General features: G+C 36.2%; 1 pseudogene; it reads right to left on the reverse strand.

Annotated features, from left to right (window-relative positions):
• LOC126956189 (bifunctional methylenetetrahydrofolate dehydrogenase/cyclohydrolase, mitochondrial-like) overlaps positions 1-21,592 on the reverse strand; it is a 33,887-nt pseudogene that overhangs the window by 1,079 nt on the left and 11,216 nt on the right.

The following is a 21,592-nucleotide window of genomic DNA, read 5'->3' on the forward strand; positions in this document are numbered from 1 at the left end:
GCAGTGAGAGTTATTGGAACCAGTAAGAGCTCTTCCCTGAGGAAGTTCAAAGGAACTGCCACGAAGTGAAAAAGGTGAGGACAGAGGCGGCAGCTCTGAGCAGGCTGGATCAGTGGGCGGCCAACGCTGACATGAGGAAAGTCACAGCCAGAGCCCTGCGTCGGTGCCCGCGCTAGGCTGACACTGATTTTAAACTTTTTTGCCTTTGCGTCCCAGCCTAGTCAAAGTTCTGAAAAACATCCATTTTAAACTAAATTTCAACTAGTTATGAAATAATTAAACAAGTTTTAAAAAAATTTTGACTTGGTGCCCAAGTATTCGATTTTTATTTTCTGTTACATATCAAAATTTAAGAATATGTAATAATAGTGAATTATTAAAAAGTTACTACCCTTTATGTAAAATTTTTTTTAATTGTTGAAAATGATTTCTTTTGAATTTCATTGACATCCTCATGTTTTGAAAATTGCAGGATTTGTTGCACAAAGCCACAGTTCACGGTGTTCTTACATTTTATGATTTTATGAATGCCCATTTTGTTCCCATGGAAACTTTCAGTTTTTATCTTCTAGATATTTTTAAAGCTTGTTATTTATATTGAAGGTTTTTTTAATCCATAAAGTTCCAATCCAACAAATGTATCATTTTTCTAAGTGTAAGCTCCTTTGCAAATGGTTTTGTTCCTGTCTTACATTAGGTACCCTTCTTTTTATATTCTACAGCTGTCATATATTTGTTGACATATGGTCAGATAGAGCAGCCAAGGGTTGGTGCCCCTTAGCAACATCCTGCAATCCTGTCTCCTTTATTAATACCTAAGCTTACTTTTTCCACTCACTTTTTCCTTGTCTTACTCTGAAACATATACATTTCCAGAAGAGTTCGTGAAAATATATTTGTAGTTGAATGAGTGCTTATAAAACAAACACTTGTGTAACTAAGTCAAAAAGTAAAACTGGCAGCATTCCAAAACACATATCCAGTCTATTCATGCCATTCTCCCTAATTACAGTTCTATCTCTCCACCCTGGAAGTATCCCTATGTGTTAATCAATTTTGTGCTGATAGAACATCTCAGATGATAGCAGCATGATTTATAATCTTTTGGGTATATCCACAGTAATGGGATGGCTGGGTCATATGGTACATCTAGTTCTAGATCCTTGAGGAATCACCACACTGTTTTCCACAAAGGTTGAACTAGTTTACAGTCCCACTAACAGTGTAAAAGTGTTCCTATTTCTCCACATCTTCTCCAGCACCTGTTGTTTCCTGATTTTTTAATGATTGCCATTCTAACTTGTGTGCAATGATATCTCATTGTTGTTTTGATTTGCATTTCTCTGATGGCCAGTGATGATGAGCATTTTTTCATGTGTCTGTTGGCTGTATGAATGTCTTCTTTTGAGAAGTGCCTGTTCATACCTTTTGCCCACTTTTTGATGGGGTTGTTTGTTTTTTTCTTAATTTGATTGAGATTTTTGTAGTTTCTGGATATTAGCCCTTTGTCAGATGAGTAGATTGCAAAAATTTTCCCCCATTCTGTAGGTTGCCTGTTCACTCTGATGGTAGTTTCTTTTGCTGTGCAGAAGCTCTTTAGTTTAATTAGATCCCATTTGTCAATTTTGGCTTTTGTTGCCATTGCTTTTGGTGTTTTAGACATGAAGTCCTTGCCCATGCCTATGTCCTGAATGGTACTACCTAGGTTTTCTTCTAGGGTTTTTATGGTTTTAGGTCTAACATTTAAGTCTCTGATCAATCTTGAATTAATTTTCATATAAGGATCCTGGAAAGGATCCAGTTTCAGCTTTCTACTTATGGCTAGCCAATTTTCCCAGCACCATTTATTAAATAGGGAATCCTTTCCTCATTTCTTGTTTTTGTCATGTTTGTCAAAGATCAGATGGCTGTAGATGTGTGGTATTATTCCTGAGGGCTCTGTTCTGTTCCATTGGTCTATATCTCTGTTTTGGTACCAGTACCATGCTGTTTTGGTTACTGTAGCCTTGTAGTATAGTTTGAAGTCAGGTAGCGTGATGCCTCCAGCTTTGTTCTTTTGGCTTAGGATTGTCTTGGCAATGTGGGGTCTTTTTTGGTTCCATATGAACTTTAAAGCAGTTTTTTCCAATTCTGTGAAGAAAGTCATTGGTAGCTTGATAGGGATGGCATTGTATCTATAAATTACCTTGGGCAGTATGGCCATTTTCACAATATTGATTCTTCCTATCCATGAGCATGATATGTTCTTCCATTTGCTTGTGTCCTCTTTGATTTCACTGAGCAGTGGTTTGTAGTTCTCCTTGAAGAGGTCCTTTACATCCCTTGTAAGTTGGATTCCTAGGTATTTTATTCTCTTTAAAGCTATTGTGAATGGGAGTTCATTCATGATTTGGCTCCCTGTTTGTCTGTTACTGGTGTATAAGAATGCTTGTGATTTTTGCACATTGATTTTGTATCCTGAGACTTTGCTGAAGTTGCTTATCCACTTATGGAGATTTTGGGCTGAGACAATGGGGTTTTCTAAATATACAATCATGTCATCTGCAAACAGGGACAATTTGACTTCTTCTTTTCCTAACTGAATACCCTTGATTTCTTTCTCTTGCCTGATTGCCGTAGCCAGAACTTCCAACACTATGTTGAATAGGAGTGGTGAGAGAGGGCATCCCTGTCTTGTGCCAGTTTTCAAAGGGAATGCTTCCAGTTTTTGCTCATTCAGTATGATATTGGCTGTGGGTTTGTCATAAATAGCTCTTATTATTTTGAGATACATTCCATCAATACCGAATTTATGGAGAGTTTTTAGCATGAAGGGCTGTTGAATTTTGTCAAAGGCCTTTTTCTGCATCTATTGAGATAATCATGTGGTTTTTGTCTTTGGTTCTGTTTATATGCTGGATTATGTTTATTGATTTGCGTATGTTGAACCAGCCTTGCATCCCAGGGATGAAGCCCACTCGATCGTGGTGGATAAGCTTTTTGATGTGCTGCTGGATTCGTTTTGCCAGTGTTTTACTGAGGATTTTTGCATCGATGTTCATCAGGGATATTGGTCTAAAATTCTCTTTTTTGTTTTATCTCTATCAGGCTTTAGTATCAGGATGATGTTGGCCTCATAAAATGAGTTGGGGAGGATTCCCTCTTTTTCTATTGATTGAAATAGTTTCAGAAGGAATGGTACCAACTCCTCCTTGTACCTCTGGTAGAATTCGGCTGTGAATCCGTCTGGTCCTGGGCTTTTTTTGGTTGGTAAGCTATTAATCATTGCCTCAATTTCAGAGCCTGCTATTGGTGTATTCAGGGATTCAACTTCTTCCTGTTTTAGTCTTGGGAGAGTGTAAGTGTCCAGGAAATTATCCATTTCTTCTAGATTTTCTAGTTTATTTGTGTAGAAGTGTTTATATTATTCTCTGATGGCACTTTGTATTTCTGTGGGGTCGGTGGTGTTATCCCCCTTATCAAGTTTTATTGCATCTATTTGATTCTTCTCTCTTTTCTTCTTTATTTGTCTTGCTAGCAGTCTATCAATTTTGTTGATCTTTTCAAAAAACCAGCTCCTGGATTCATTGATTTTTGGAGGGTTTTTTGTGTCTCTATCTCCTTCAGTTCTGCTCTGATCTTAGTTATTTCTTGCCTTCTGCTAGCTTTCGAATGTGTTTGCTCTCGCTTCTCTAGTTCTTTTAATTGCGATGTTAGAGTGTCAATTTTAGATCTTTCCTGCTTTCTCTTGTGAGCATTTAGTGCTCTAAATTTCCCTCTACAGACTGCTTTAAATGTGTCCCAGAGATTCTGGTATGTTGTATCTTTGTTCTCATTGGTTTCAAAGAACATCTTTATTTCTGCCTTCATTTCGTTATGTACCCAGTAGTCATTCAGGAGCAGGTTGTTCAGTTTCCATGTAGTTGAGCAGTTTTGATTGAGCCTCTTAGTCCTGAGTTCTAGTGTGATTGCACTGTGGTCTGAGAGACAGTTTGTTATAATTTCTGTTCTTGTACATTTGATGAGGAGTGCTTTACTTCCAACTATGTGGTCAATTTTGGAATAAGTGTGATGTGGTGCTGAGAAGAATGTATATTCTGTTGATTTGGGGTGGAGAGTTCTATAGATGTCTATTAGGTCTGCTTGGTGCAGAGCTGAGTTCAATTCCTGGATATCCTTGTTGACTTTCTGTCTCATTGGTCTAATGTTGACAGTGAGGTGTTAAAGTCTCCCATTATTATTGTATGGGAGTCTAATTCTCTTTCTAAGTCTCTAAGGACTTGCTTTAAGAATCTGGGTGCTCCTGTATTGGGTGCATATATATTTAGGATAGTTAGCTCTTCCTGATGAATTGATCCCTTTACCATTATGTAATGGCCTTCTTTGTCTCTTTTGATCTTTGATGGTTTAAAGTCTGTTTTATCAGAGACTAGGATTGCAACCCCTGCTTTTTTTGTTTTCCATTTGCTTGGTAGATCTTCCTGCATCCCTTTATTTTGAGCCTATGTGTGTCTCTGCATGTGAGATGAGTCTCCTGAATACAGCAAACTGATGGGTCTTGAGTCTTTATCCAATGTGTCAGTCTGTGTCTTTTAATTGGACCATTTAGTCCATTTACATTTAAGGTTAATATTGTTATGTGTGAACTTGATCCTGTCATTATGATATTAGCTGGTTAATTTGCTCACTAGTTCATGCAGTTTCTTCCTAGCGTCGATGGACTTTACATTTTGACATGTTTTTGCAATGGTTGGTACCTGTTGTTCCTTTCCATGTTTAGTGCTTCCTTCACTATCTCCTGTAGGGCAGGCCTGGTGGTGACAAAATCTCTAAGCATTTGCTTGTCTTCAAAGGATTTATTTCTCTTTCACTTATGAAACTTAGTTTGGCTGGATATGAAACACTGGGTAGAAAATTCTTTCTTTAAGAATGTTGACTATTGGCCCTGGCTTGGAGAATTTCTGCCAAGAGATCTGCTGTTAGTGTGATGGGCATCCCTTTGTGGGTAACCCAACCTTTCTCTCTGGCTGCCCTTAACATTTTTTCCTTCATTTCAACTTTGGGGAATCTGACAATTATGTGTCTTGGAGTTCCACTTCTCGAGGGGTATCTTTATGGCATTCTCTGTATTTCCTGAATTTGAATGTTGGCCTGCCTTACTAGGTTGGGGAAGTTCTCCTGGATGATATCCTGAAGAGTGTTTTCCAACTTGGTTCCATTTTCCCTGTAACTTTCAGGCATACCAATCTGATGTAGATTTGGTCTTTTCACATAATCTCATATTTGTTGGAATCTTTGTTCATTTCTTTTTACTCTTTTTTCTCTACACTTCTCTTCTCACTTCATTTCATTCATTTCATCTTCAATCTCTGATACCATTTCTTCCAGTTCATCGAGTCAGTTACTGAAGCTCGTGCATTTGTCACATAGTTCTTGTGTGATGGTTGTCATCTCTATCAGTTCTTTGAAGGTCTTCTCTGCATTGATTATTCTAGTTATCCATTCTTCCATTTTTTTTTTTTTCAAGGTTTTTAGTTTCTTTGCACTGGTTCCATAGTTCCTCCTTTAGCTCTGAGAAGTATGATTGAATGAAGACTTCTTCTCTCGACTCATCAAAGTCATTCTCCATCCAGCTTTGTTTCATTGCTGACGATGAGCTGCATTCCTTTGGAGGGGGATATGCGCTCTGATTTTTTAAATTTCAGCATTTCTGCACTGCTTTTTCCCCATCTTTATGGTTTTATCTTCCTTTGGTCTTTGATGATGGTGATGTACTGATGGGGTTTTGGTGTGGGTGTCCTTTCTGTTTGTTAGTTTTCCTTCTGACAGTCAGGACCCTCAGCTGCAGGTCTGTTGGAGTTTGCTTGACGTCCACTCCAGGCCCTGTTTGCTGTGGTATCAGCAGTGGAGCCTGCAGAAGATAGAATATTGCTGAACAGCGAGTGTTGCTGTCTGATTCTTGCTCTGGAAGCTTCGTCTCAGGGGTGTACTCTGCCGTGTGAGGTGTGAGATGTCGGTCTGCACCTAGTGGGGGATGTCTCCCGGTTAGGCTACTTAGGGGTCGGGGACCCACTTGAGCAGGCAGTCTGTCTGTTCTCAGATCTCAACCTCCATGCTGGGAGATCCACTGCTCTCTTCAAAGCTGTCAGATGGGGGCATTTACCTCTGCCGAGGTTTCTGCTGCTTTTTGTTTAGCTATGACCTGTCCCCAGAGGAGGAGTCTACAGAGGCATGCCAGCCTCCTTGAGCTGTGGTGGGCTCCACCCAATTCAAGCTTCCCAGGGGCTTTGTTTACCTACCTACCTAAACCTCAGCAATGGCGGGCACCCCTCCCCCAGCCTGGCTGCTGCCTTGCAATTAGATCTCAGACTGCTGTGCTAGCAATAAGGGAGGCTCCGTGGGCGTGGGACCCTCTGGACCAAGTGTGGGATATAATCTCCTGGTTTGCCGTTTGCTAAGACCCTTGGTAAAGCGCTGTATTAGGGTGGGAGTTACCTGATTTTCCTGGTGTTGTGTGTCTCAATTTCCTTTGGCTAGGAAAAGGAATTCCCTTTCCCCTTGCACTTCCCAGGTGAGGTGATCCCTCACCCTGCTTCCGCTCTTACTAGTCAGGCTGCACCTGGGGACCAGCGCCAACTGTCCAACAGGACCCAGTGAGGTGAACCCGGTATCTCAGTTGAAAATGCAGAAATCACTCATCTTCTGTGTCGCTCATGCTGGGAGCTGGAGGCTGGAGCTGTTCCTATTTGGCCATCTTCTCTACTCATCTGGTTGAAGTTTTGAGTTGATACATAAAACATTATAATTTTTCTCATTTAAAATATTGAGAAATTGGTTCTCTATTAGCACTTGTAGATGCCTAATTTACAGAGGTAGATTTCTGATTTTAAGTGGGGTATCCTGATATTGAAAAATGCTAAACCTAAAATGAAAATGCTGGGTCATAGATTCTGTATATCTTTACCTTGGCTAGATAATGGCAGATTGTTTTCCAAAGGGGTGGTACAAATATTTCGATCAAATGTGTATGAGAATTCCATTTATTATATCTTCACCTGTTAACCAATTTTCCTAATAATTGAGAAAAAATTCTGTATTACAGAAGAAAGCCAGTTATAAAATATGCAAGAAATTATAGAAAATATAATTTTACTGGCCCAAATGATATTATTAGATTAAGAGGACAATATTAATTGGTATCAAAATCATTAAGTAAATGATTGATGAGAAACTGGTCATTGGTTAATTGTTAAAAAAAAACCCTAATGGATTACTTTTTAATCTCAAGGAAAAATGCTTATCTGTATAGTGAAAGGGAAAAACAAAATAACTTAGTGTAAGAATTTATCATTCATAGTGCCACCAATGATGGTTAACCCGATATTATGTGACTTTGAATATGATGCTACATGAAGTATACACCATCACTTTGAATTGTTATTGGAAAAAATAATATTAATGTATTAAGCTTCTAACATAATAAACAATACAGAATATAGACTATAGACAGGGGATACAGGATACAGGCTAACAAGTTCAATAATACCATAGCAAAGCAACTAGACAAATTCAGGAATATTCTACAGAATGTAATTGGCTTGGGGTTTTAAAAAGTTAGTATTATGAAAAAGACATTGTAATCAATTGTAAGAAATTTAACAAATATAAAAGCCAGATGCAAGATTGGATCTTACATTTGATATTTGAATGGACAAATGAACTGCATGTAATATTTTTGGGTCAACTGGGGGAATTTTGAACATCGTCTCAGCAGTAGGTGAGATAAAATTTACTGAAAGAGAAAGTTACCAAAAAAACAAAACCAGATTGAGGAATGGTATGTACAATAAAATTTATATTGATGTAAAACTAGAAAGAGGTGTGTGTGTGTGTGTGTATAAAGACCTGGAAAGGTAAACATTAAAGTAATTCGCATTGGTGCCCACTGATGGTAATTAAATTGATTTAATTAAATTAAAAAATTTCCTATAGTGCACATGTGCTGCTTCTGTAACTGTACTTTTTAAAAGTACAAACAATATAATAAAAAGTCACCCAATTTAACTGATTACTTTTTGTTAACTGATTACTTTTTAATGGAGTGTATTTCCTGCTAAGAATTAAGATATAAAACAAAGATATTTTTGGCCTAATAATAATTCTATGCATGACTAGCATTTCATATGCTAGATAATCTTCCTGGAAATAATGATTGCCTTGATTGTTATTATAAAGACCACTACATAGGGTCATAAATCATCTAGTGTCCTCATCTTCTTTCCTGATTATGTGCATTTTAGTATGAATCTTAAAATAGGTAAAGTATTTCTTTCTCTATTTTAGCATTTTACGGTTTTGGTTCTATCATTTTCTTCTCTGTTATATTATCTTTAGCTTATTAAAGGAAGAAATAGATTGATTAAAATAAATTACAAAGAATTTATGTGCAGATGGCTGTCAATAATTGTGAACAGGTTTTTTACACTCCTACTTATTTCATTTTATAAATATGTATTTTCAAAAACATGCACATCTTTTTCCTACTCTCTTTTCAAAGGCTGAATCATAATTTCTCAGTTCTATACCCCAAAGTAATAAGAACCATTTATGACAAACCCACAGCTAACATCATACTAAACAGGCAAAATGTGGAAGCATTCCCCTTGAGAATGTGAACAAGACAAGGATGCCCACTCTCATCACTTCTATTCAGTATAGTATGGAAGTCCTAGCCAGAGCAATCAGGCAAGAGAAAGAAATGAAAGGCATCCAAATAGTAAGAGAGGAGGTAAAACTATTTCCCTTTACAGGTGATATAATTCTATACCTAAAAAACCCCATCCCATAGTCTCTGCCCAAAAGTTCTTAGAACTGACAAATAACATCGATAATGTTTCAAGATACAAAAATCAATGTATAAAAATTAGTAGCATTTCTATACCGAAGTAATGTCCAAACTGAGAGCCAAATCAAGAACATAATGCCATTCACAGTAGCCACAAAATAGAAAAAGTACCTAGGAATATAGCTAACAAGGGAGGTGAAAGATCTCTACAATGAAAATTACCAAACACTGCTGAAAGAAACCAGAGATGATACAAACAAATGGAAAATCAATATTGTTAAAATGACCATACTGTCCAAAACAATGTACAGGTTCAATGCTATTCTTATCAAACCACCAATGACATTTTTCACAGAATTAAAAACAACTATTCTAAAATTCATATGGAACCCAAAAATAAGCCTGAATAGCTAAAGCAATCATAAGCAGAAAGAAGAAAGACAGAGGCATCACATTATCCAACTTCAAACTATGCTACAAGCCTACAGTAACCAAAACAGCATGGTACTGGTAAGAAAATAGACACACAAAATCAATGGAACAGGCTAGAAAACCCAGAAATAAAGTCATACACATACAACCATCTGATCCTCAACAAAACTGACAATAAGCAATGGGAAAAGGACTCCTTATTCCATAAATAGTGCTGGATACCTGGCTAGCCATAAATAGAAGATTGAAACTGGACCCCTTTCTTTCACTATATACAAAAATCAACTCAAAATGCATGAAAGACTTAAATGTAAGACCAAAAACTATAAAAACCCAAGAAGAAAACCTAGGAAATCTCATTCTGGTCATAGGCCTTGGCAAAGATTTCATGATGAAGACTCCAAAAGCAGTTGCAACAAAACCAAAAATTGACAAGTGGGACTTAATTAAACTAAAGAGTTACTGCACAGCAAAAGAAACTATCAACAAAGTAAACAGACAACCTACAAAATGGGAGCAAATATTTTTGAACTATACATCTGACAACAATCTAATATCTACTATTTATTAGGAACTTAAACAATAAGCAAAAACCAAACAACCTCATTGAAAAATGGGCAAAGGACATGAACAGACACTTCTCAAAAGACAACATACAAGCACCCAACATGCATATTTAAAACGTTCCTCCTTACTAATCATTACAGAAATGCAAATCAAAACCACAATGAGATATTATCTCACAATAATCAGAATGGCTATTATTAAAATAGGCTCATGCCTATAATCCCAGTACTTTGGAAGGCTGAGGTGAGAGGATTGCTTGAGCCCAGGGGTTTGAGACCAGTCTGGGCAACATGGTGAGACCCTGTTTCTACAAAAAAATAATAATAAAAAAAACTAGCCAGATATCATGGTGCATGTCTGTGGTCCCAGCTATTCAGGAGGCTGAGTGGGGAAGATTGCTTGAACCCATGAGGTTGAGGCTGCAGTGAGTTGTGTTCATGCAGCTGCACTCCAGCCTGGGTGAGAGAGTGAGATGCTGTCAATAAATAAATAAATAAATAAATAAATAAAAAGTACAGATGTTGGTAAGATTTCAGAGAAAAGAGAACCCTTATACACTGTTGGTGGGAATGTAAATTAATTCAACCATTGTGGAAAGCAGTTTGGCAGTTTCTCAAAGAACTTAAAACAGGATTATCATTCGACCTAGCAATCCCATTACTTTTTACACATTCAATTTTTTGTTGCTATTGTAATTCTTTTTATTTTTACATATGCTATTCATACATAATGGGTTGATAATGGGTTAAAGCTAATATTTTTGCTTTAAATAGCTGATTATCTTTTAGGCCAATTAAAATATAGCAATTTCTGCCTGAAATATTTTCTTTAACATTTTTGTAGTATATAAACCTGCTGGCAATGAATTCTGCTAGTTTTTGTTTATTTGAGAAAAGTCTTTATTTTTCTATTTGAAACATATTATTACTAGGGATAGAATTCTGGGTTGAGAATTTTTCTTTTTCAGCACTTACAGTGCTAGACTAGGGTCTTCTGGCTTGTATCATCCCTCTAATTGTTATCTTACTTTCTCTGTATATATGTATCCTCCTTTTTCTTTTGATGTCTTCAACATTTCTTCTTTGTCTTCTGCTTTCAGCAGTTTGAAGATGGTATCCTTGGTCGGTGGTATGTATGTTTGTGTAATTATCTTTCCTGGTATTCTCTGAGCTTGTTGAAATAGTGGTTTGGTGTCTGTCATCAATTTTGGAGAATTCTTCACCCTTTTCCTTCAAGTATGTCTGTTGCCTTTTTCTCTAATTCTGTTTCTAGAATTTCAATTACATGTACGTTAGATGGTTTGATATTGTTCCACGGCTCCTGTATGCTCTGTTCTTCTTCTTCTTTTTATTTTTTGTTGTTGTTTTTTTGGATGTTTTTTTCCCAAGTATGGGAAAGAGAAAAATCTTTGTGTTTCAGTCTGAGTAATATCTGTCAATCTATCTTTAAGTTTACTAATTCTTTTGCTAGATTCCTCTAAGTCTACTGATGACTCGGTTGAAGGCATGCTTTGTCACTGTTATTGCGCTATATGTTTCTAATATTTCCATTTGATTCATTCTTGTGTTTCCATCCTTCTGCTGAAATTACCTGACTGATCCTGCATGTTGTTCATCTCCCTTAGAACTTTAAAACATATTAATCATATTTATTTTAAATTTCTTGTCATTTAGTTTCAACATCTGTGTCATATCTGAATCTGGTTCCTGGTGATTGATTTTTTTCTTGGTAGTGTGTGTATGTGTGTGTGTGTTTTATTTTCCTTACTTTTTGTATTCCTCATCATTTTTTGTTCAATACTAGTCATGTTATGTAGGAAAGAATGGTTTTTATTTCTAGAAATGGGTGTATCTTTTTTTTTCCTGCTAGGCCTTTAGTGTCAGGGATGAGTTAATCTATTTAGGAGGCAGGCTGAGTTTGAAGTTTGTTTCTGCTATGGCCCCAGTGCCATTCTGCAGTAGCTGCAGTTCCTATCTTCAGGCTAGCACCATAAAAGTTACTTTCTTAGGACTCTTGCCAGTCTTTTTCATGAGTGCTGGTGGGGTCTATGGAGAAAAGGTGAGAACTTTACCTTCATCTGCAGTCCCTAGGACTCTACGGTCTCTCACTAGCCCACACTCAGCTTCTATTAATTAATTAACGATTCTAGCTGAATTATTCTTATTCACATCTGGCTTCATCTGCCCCAGGGAAGCAAGTGCTTATATCTTATTTCTTCCTGCTGCAGTTGTCTTTCCATTGAATTCAGACTAATTAATTGATGTATGAGTTCCGCTCACTGATTTAAGAGTCATGAATTTGCAATTTGCCCAGCATATGTTGTTAGAATGAGCTCTCTCTAATCTACGGTAGAAGCCAGAGTTTATTAGACTCCATTGTTGCTTTGTTATACTGAAGCAAGAGATCTAAAGTAAGTTTGTGCAATAGAAAGAATATTATGTGTATTAAAGGGGGACTGGTTAACTATATTAGAATATATATGGTATATAGTTCTATTGCTAATCTTATTTTACAGAGGAGAAAATAAGGCTCAGAAGGGCTAAAAATCATACGGGAACCATTCATAGTAAGTAATAAGCTGGTACCTCAGTATACTACATTACTTTTCTTATTATTAGCTTTTAAAAAATTGTGGCAAAATATTCATAATATAAATTTTAACATCTTAACCATTTTTAAGTGTATAGTTTAGTAGTGTTATCTACATTCACATTTTATAAACTTTTTTGATCTGGACACTACAATTAAACTTAGTGTGTTAGGTTGTTTTTGCATTGTTATAAAAGAATACCTGAAGCTGGGTAATTTACAAAGAAAAGAGATTTAAATGGCTCCTGGTTCTGTAGGCTGTATGAGAAGAACGGTGCCAGCATCTGCTTGGCTTCTAGCGAGGGCCGCAAGAAGCTTACAATCATGGTGGAAGGAGATGAAGATACAGCATGTCACATGGTGAGAGTGGGAGCAAGAAAGAGAGAGGGGAGCGATTCCATGCACTTTGAAATAACCAGATATCACATGAACTACCAGAATGAGAACTCACTCATCACCAAGGGGACGGTGCTAAGCCATTCATGAAGGATTTGTTTCTATGATCCAAACATCTCCCACCAGGTCCCATGTCCAACTCTGGGGATTACTTTTCAACTTGAGATTTGGGGGGAAAAATGTCCAAACTATATCATTCATCCCCTGACCCACTAAATCTCATGTCCTGCTCACATTTCAAAATAGAATCATGCCTTTGCGTTAGTCTCACATAGTCTTAATTTGTTCTAGACTTAACTTAAAAGTTCCAAAGTTCAAATCTAAAGTTTCTTCTGAGGCTCAAGGCCAAGTTCCTTCCACTGATGAACCTATAAAATCAAATACAAGTTACTTTCTTCCAAGATACAATGGCATTATAAGCATTGGGTAAATATTTCCATTCCAAAAGGGAGAAATTGGCCAAAAAGAAAGGGGTAATAGGCCCCATGCAAGTCTGGAACCCAGCAGGGCAGACATTAAATCTTAAAGCTTCAAAATAATCTCCTTTGATCTCATGTACTGCATCCAGAGCACACTGATGCAAGGGGTGTGTTCCCAAGGCCCTGGGCAGCTCTGCTTCTGTGACTTAGCAGGGTGAAGCCCCTGTGGATGCTGTCATGAATTGGAGGTGTGTACCCGCAGGTTTTCCAGGCTCAGGATGCAGGCTGCCCATGACTAACATTCTGGAGTCTGAAGGGCAGTGGCCGCCTTTCCACAGTTCCAGTAGGCCAAGTCTCTATTGGGGTTTCAGCTCTACATTTCCTCCTCACAATGCCCTAGTAGAAATTCTCAGTGAGGGGTCCAGCCCTGTAACAGTGTTCTGTTTGGGCACATAGACTTTCTCATACATCCTGTGAAATCTATAAGAAAGCTGTCAAACCTCCTTCATGCCTGCATTCTGTGTGCCTGCCACTTAACACTATATGGAAGCTAGTAAATTCTGTGACTTGTGATCTTCAAAGCTGTGGCTCAAGCTGTACCTGGGCCCTGTTGAGCCAAGGCTGGAACTAGAGCTGCTGTGATGTGGGGAGTAGTGTTCTGAGACTGAGCAGGACAATGGGACCCTGGATCTGGCCCCCCAAACCATTCTTTCTTCCTAGGTCTATAAACCTGTGATGTGAGGGGCTGCCTTGAAGACTTCTGCAATGCCTTTGAAGTCTTTTTCCCATTGATCTTAGATATGAGCACTTGGCTCCCTTTTAGTCATACTAATATCTTCAGCAAGTGGTTCCTCCACAACCTGCTTGTATTCCTCTCCTGAAAATGCTTCTTTTTTCTCTGCCACATGGCTAGCTTGCAAATATTCCAGAGTTTTACACTCTGCTTCCCTTTTAAATATAAGATTCAACTTTAAGTCATTTATTTGTTCCCATATCTGATTGCAGGCTGTTAGAAGCAGCCAGGCTAACTCTTGAACATTTTGCTGCTTAAAAATTTCTTCTGCCAGTTACTCTAAGTCATCACTCTTAAGTTCAAACTGCCACAGATCCTTAGAGCCTGGACACAAAGCAACCAAGATCTTTGCTAATGCATGACAAGTGTGACCTTTGCTCGAGTTCCTAATAAATTTATCTTTTCCATCCGAGACCTCCTTAGCCTGGCCTTCACTGTCCATATTTCTCAAAAAACTCCTGACCTCAGGTGATCTGCCTACCTCAGCCTCCCAAAGTGCTGGGATTACAGGCATGAACCACCGTGCCTGGTCGCTGTCCATATTTCTATCAGAATTTTGGTTACAACGATTTAATCAGTCTCTAAACTATTCCAAACTTTTCCTCATCTTCTTTTCTTCTTCAGTGCCCTCCAAACTCTTCCAACCTCTGCCCATTGCTCAGCTCCAAAGCTGCTTCCACATTTTCTGGTATCTTTATAGCAATGCCCCACTTCTGATACTAATTTTCTATATTAGTCCATTCTTGTGTCTCTATAAGGGAATACTTAAAACTGGGTCATTTATAAAGAAAATAGGCTTAATTAGCACACAGTTCTGCAGCCTGAATGGGAAACATCATGCCAGCATCTGCTCGGTTTCTGGTGAGGGCTTCAGGAAGCTTACTATCATGGCCTAAGATGATGGGAAGCCAGCATGTCACATGGTGAGAGTGGAAGCAAGATAGAGATGGGGGGATGCCATGCTCTTTTAAACAACCATATCTCTTTTGAACTATAAGAGCAAGAGCTCACTCATCACCACTTTGTAAAGGGGATGGCATAAAACCATTTATGAGGGATCTACCCCCATGAAAAAAACATCTTGCACCAGGTCACACCTCCAACATTGGAGATTATATTTCAACGTGAGAATTGGAGGGAACAAGCATTCAAACTCTATTACTTAGAAAGTTATAAAAGTACTAAAAACTCAATAACGCATTGTTTAAAAAAGTGTGAAATGAAGAAAATATAGAAAGAAGAAAACAGAAAAGCATTTATAAGCTCTAAACCCAGATAGAACCACGTTAAACATTTTGGTAAGTGGGATTTTTAGGGTTCTTTCTAAATACTTAAGTTTGTATACATTTCTTAAGTAGTATTCTGAAAATAATTTTTGAATGACACTTTAACTTACTAAACTTCAACTGATATTGTATTAGATTGTGTTGGCTTTATTTAGTGGCCAAGTTTTTCTCATATACAATCTGTAGTTACCTAACTTTCCCAAGTTTTTTTCTTTCAAAATAAAATAAACATATATTTTTATTCATTAAAAAACCTTAACCTCAAGTCTTTTACATTTATTTTTATTTGATTTAAATTTGTGGGCTTTGACCACGATTCCAAACTCCTGAGTTTACTTTTAATCTTCATTCCGTCATACATCATGCTTCTATTCTCAGAACTTGGTGTTGAGGGGAAAGCCCTTTTGACACATTCCATGAGAGCCTTAATTCTGTTGGGATAAAGGTATTAATCCTCTTAAGCAGGTGTCAGCAATTATTATTATTATTTTTTTTTTGTAAAATGCTAGATGGTAAATTTTTTCAGCCTTGTACACTGTATAGTCTTTTTATAGGCAATGCATAAATGAGCATTAATGTGTTGCAATAAAGCTTTATTTCAAAATGTTTAAGCAGTGCCTGGATTTTGCCCTTATGTCTTAGTTTGTAGCCCACTACTCTCAAGGTAAGATTGGTTAATTGGTGTGAATCTGCATAATTGTATTGTTGTCCAGACAACCATAGGTCATAGAACTCTCTCAAGTTGTTGGATTAAAGTCTTCAGGCAGGATTGTGTTCTTCAGTACCCCAGAGGTCTTATTGCTTTTCATTATTAAAAGGTGACAATCTATCCACATTTCTTATGTCTCTGCCTTTATCACTTATTTCTACCCAGTGTTAATTATGTTGCTTGAAATAGCACAGCTATTAAAGATTCTAATTGAGGAATCAAAACCTCGGTTTGTTTTTTCATTATATAGCACTAACTTTTAAATAAGGCACAATCATATCTACCACTGATTATGTTATTAAAATTCTCAAAACTATACCCCCTCATTAACTGTGTGTTAGCTAATGTTTAACAATCACCTCTCAGGAAAAGACAAACAAACCTTGATTTGTAGTGTTTGATGTTATCTGTGGTTTAACCACTCCAGACATGGCCAGTTTCAAACTAGCAACGTGACATCACTCAATGTGGAGGTATGAAAAAATGAACACAGTGGCTTTCCTGAGCCAGAGGAAACTGGTGCCAGCATACCACTGTTAAGCTCAGCAGGTCCCCTGGCATGGCTAGGACACGTCCTTGGTTTTTGGTTACTATTTATATTCCTAGAAACTACAACCTTAAATTCTGAGGCTTTCTATTATCCAGGAAGTCTGCAACAACAACGTGCTTCACCTTTCTGCTAAAGTGTATCCTCTCTTATTGCTAAAGACTTCAGGTACATTTAAAATGATCCTATGCCCTTCATAGACTTTCTTTCTGCTTTCAAAAATACCACCAGAGGCTTAATTATAACAATTTGTGTTAAGCCTACATGAATCAATCTAAAGACAAAACAAAACAAAGAGATGCATCAATCTATTTTGCAGTTAAAACTTGTTTGTAACAGCCAGGAGGAGGTCAGGCTGTCCTAACCTGGGGGCTTAGTGGAAACTTAATACAAGGATAGTCTTAAGATTCTTAAGAATATTTTAATTCCAGTCTTTTTAGGGAACGAAGAGACTGAGCCACTCATGGTAACGTTAAAGTAAAAAGCTTTGAGGGGTATGTGTTAAATAAAAAAATTACAGAATCTATTCGTCAAGACTTTTGACTGAGAACTAAAATACTAAGAGACAAGGAAGGTTCATAGAAAGTCTCCAGTATATATTCAGGATAACATTTGGAATAATGAATTTTAGTGAGCAAACACATAGGTTAATACTTTCTTGTGTTATCATTTCTCCATATTCCAGGATGAAATGAATAAAAAAGAATAGAAAGAATCTTGAAGTTAATTAATTTCTCATTTCTTACTCCCTTTTCTCTAATCTCCATATAGCACACTATCACCAATTTATCAACATTCTTCTAAAGGAGGAAATTGGAACATAAAAAACATCCTTATGATAAATGAAAGCATACAGGCAGCAGTTGTAAATTATTTAAATTTTCTTAGGGATTGTGATTCCAAAATATTCCTTTGTAAACTATTATTGCTATTAATCACCTTTATAGCCAAAAAAGTATGTTTTATGATTTTTTTTTCGTGCCAAATGTATGCATTCCTTTCTCTGTTAATTAAAGAGCATTTACTTAGATTTATCCAATAGCATCTTAAATATATGAGAACCATTTTAGGTTACACTTTAGATGATTTTTTTTTCTTTTAACCCAAGTATTTTTTTCTGAGATAAAAAGAATATATGCTCATTATTAAAAATCTGAAAATATAGACAAGATTAATAAATAAAACTGATCAACTGTAACCCTAATACTTGTAGAGAACTACTGCTAACATTTCATAGTATGTCATTTAGACCTTTTCTATATACATAAATATTATTAAAAATTGGAAATACACTCTCTATACAGTTTCAAATACTAACATCCTCACTGGATATATATAAGAGCCTTTCCCTGTACTCTAAAATATTTCAATTGTGTAATTTTTATCTGCTGAGTCATAGTCTATCATATGGATACTTCATAACTTAATACTATATCATTACAATTCATCAATCCTGTATGTATAATTTAAAATCCGAATAGCTATGAAAAGTATCTTTGTAACTCATTTGGTGGGCACCTGAGCTGGTTTGATTTAATTTGGTGGCAAGATTCAACTGAACTTAGTTGAGGCTATTTATTAGTTAATTTACCCCAGTTAGAGGTGAGATATTTCACAACCAAAATATTAACAAAATTGATTATGAAGTATTGCCTGAAACCTGCAGGGGTTCAGTATATGCATTCTGAAATTATTTTTTTAAATGGTAAATTAAGAAAAAAGCCCTCCAATGATCCAAAATAGAAGATTATGGATTTTTTCGGTTTGGATTTTTTTCTTTTTATTGCTAATATTTCAGTGAACATTGATATGCAGAAATCTTTTGCATACTTTATATTATTTCCATAATGTATGCCCTACTGAATAAAAAGAAAATATGTGAACATTGTTAAGGCTATAGTTTTTCAATTATTTACCAGAAATCTTTACTACCAGCAGTGTATGAAACTGCTCAGCCTATGACATCCTCTCTTGGTTTAATAATTAAAAAATTTATTTATTTGGTAGTATCTTCTAATTTCATTGCTGTTTTAATTTGCATATATTTCATGAATAATGAGCTTAAAATTTCTTGATATTTTTATTACATATCTGTATCACTTCTGTTGGTAGTCAGTCCTTTGCTCATTTTTCTATTGGGTTGCTAACATTGAAAAAGTTTATTTATATAAATATTTATTTACAAAATCATATCGATCTGTATTGTTGATGCCAAATAGTCTAATCTGCCTACTAATTCTGTTTGTGATAATTGATGTAGTCAAATTTATTGATTTTGCAATTATGTTATTTTATTATTATTATACTTGAAGTTCTGGAGTACATGTGCAGTATGCACAGTTTTGTTACATAGGTATACACGTGCCATGGTGTTTGGCTGCACCAATCAACCCGTCATCTACATTAGGTATTTCTCCTAATGCTATCCTTTCCCTAGTCCTCCACCTCCCCAACAAGCTCTGGTGTGTGATGTTCCCCTCCCTGTGTCCATGTTCTCATTGTTCAACTCCCATTTATGAGTGAGAACATGTGGTGTTTAGTTTTCTGTTCTTGTGTTAGTTTGCTGAGAATGATGGTTTCCAGCTTCATCCATGTCCCTGCAAAGGACGTGAACTCATCCTTTTTTATGGCTGCATAGTATTCCATGGTGTATATGTGCCTCATTTTCTTTCTCCAGTCTATCATTGATGGGCATTTGGGCTGGTTACAAGTCTTTGCTATTGTGAATAGTGCTGCAATAAACATACATGTGCATGTGTCTTTATAGTAGAATGATTTATAATCTTGTATTTTACTTTTAAAGGAATGACACCTATATTATATAACATACTGTGTATTGTCTATATGATATAAATTAAATGAATGTGTAATTAATATCTTTTATATGCTAATTTTTGCCTACCAAATTTGCTAAAATGTGAAAGAGGGATTATTATGCACTTCTAATACTATCATTTCTGTCGACTTTAGCATTTTCTAATTTTCATATTTGCTATTACAAGAGAGCATTATTCAGTACAACAAGTTTTGTGATAGTCATCATTTTATTATGAATTGAAATGTTTTTCAACATAAAATGATTTTCCTTATATAACTTAATTATTTACCTGAATTTTTTCCTTGGTCTTTTTCTAAATGTCTTGGCCCATCATTTTTCTTTTAATGTATCTGTGCTATTTTGTTTAATTGTTTTTAGGCAAACTGATTTTATGTTGAATTTAAGCCATTGAAATTGCTATGTCTGCTCATTATATTTCTCTTTGATTCTTTTGTTAATAATTATTTGACACTTCTCCTTTTCAGTTTTTAAAAATATGTCATATGTTTCTCCAGTATTTGTGGAAGTAAATGCCCTATTTTAAAATTTTACTAGTGTTATATTTAAATTATATATATTTTAGTTTTTATTTAATTGTCAGACTCAATACTTAAATATTATCATTTGATTCCCCATGGTGTAAATCTCATTATTCGGCCACATTTTATTTCTCTTCTGTTTATCATAACTCTGCCTATCATCATTGCTAACATAATTTCATATGCTCTTCTCATAATACAGCCTATCAGGACAGAGATAGTGAATAAAATTGTCTAGTAAATTAAAAATAGTAAATCAAATAGTAAATAAATATAGTAACCCACATTGGATAATATGAGATTACTATTCATTTTAATTAGCAAAGTTTATCCATGGCATTTGTAATAGTTTCTAACAATCAGCTTCCTGTCAATTTTAGTTTTTAATGTTGCTATTATTTTATATTTTTGTGTTTTTATAAGCATTTTACTTGGAAAATGAAAAAAGAGAACTTAGTCAATCTTATAATGTTAGCTAAACACAAAGTAAAATCTTTCAAATTTACTTTTATGCAGCCTAGATAATTCACCTCCACTTCTTTAAATTAACTCTCTAGAGCTCAAAAAGTGATGTAAAATATGGCAAATGTGAGAGGGGTAGCTCAGCTAGGGTTGTAGTTATTTGTGGTAGTTGGTCATGTGTTACATTACAGGGATATAAGGGCTCACTCTCTGACATCTCACTTATACTCTCAGGCTTTGTATCATCTTTCTTTCTGAAGGGGTGTCAGGAAAATTTCCTTTATGTCAGAAACAATTAGCTCCATACTTTTCTTCCCTTGTTTTCTCTGCTCTACAGAGCAACAGATCTCATTCCTCATTTGGCCAGGAGTGTATGAAAATAAGTAAAACCCAAGTTGCCAGATTGAAATGCAGGTAGGAGAACAATAAACGGCTCTTACTTATCTTAGTTTTCATCTTCTTACGTGTGAAATCTCTGCATTGAAAAATAAATTAACTCCGGGTGATTGCAATCACTTCATCTTTTTTGTCCAGCTTGCCTTTCTTTCTTCTTTTCTTTCTCTTTCTTTCTTTCTCTTTCTTTCTTTCTTTCTCTTTCTTTCTTTCTTTCTTTCTTTCTTTCTTTCTTTCTTTCTTTCTTTCTTTCTTTCTTTCTTTCTTTCTTTCTTTCTTTCTTTCTCTTTCTTTCTTTCTTTCTTTCTTTCTTTCTTTCTTTCTTTCTTTCTTTCTTTCTTTCTCTCTCTCTCTCTTTCTTTCTCTCCTTCCTTCTCTCTTTTTCTTTTCTTTTTTTTCTTTTTTTTTTTTTTTTTTTGAGACTGAGTCTCACTGTGTTGTCCAGGCTGGAATGCAGTGGTGCAATCTTGGCTCACTGCAGCTTTCACCTCCCACGTTCAATTGATTCTCCTGCCTCAGCCTCCTGAGTAGCAGGGATTACAGGCATAAACCACCATGCCCTGTGAATTTTTGCATTTTTGGCAGAGATGGGGTTTTACCATATTGGCCAGGCTGGTCTTGAAATCCTGACCTCAAGTGATTCACCCACCTTGGCCTCCCAAAGTGCTGGGATTACAGGTGTGAGCCAATCTTCCCAGCCCAGCGTTCCTTCTATGCATGAAAACTCCAGGGTTGATGTGGTTCTGTCTCTGTTGACACCCTGAGCTGTATGGAGGGACTTTTTATTCTCAAGTGTATTAGATATTTTTCCTTCTTGC

The sequence above is a fragment of the Macaca thibetana genome, chromosome 6 (genome assembly GCF_024542745.1).
Source record: "Macaca thibetana thibetana isolate TM-01 chromosome 6, ASM2454274v1, whole genome shotgun sequence".
NCBI classification, from domain to species: domain Eukaryota; kingdom Metazoa; phylum Chordata; class Mammalia; order Primates; family Cercopithecidae; genus Macaca; species Macaca thibetana.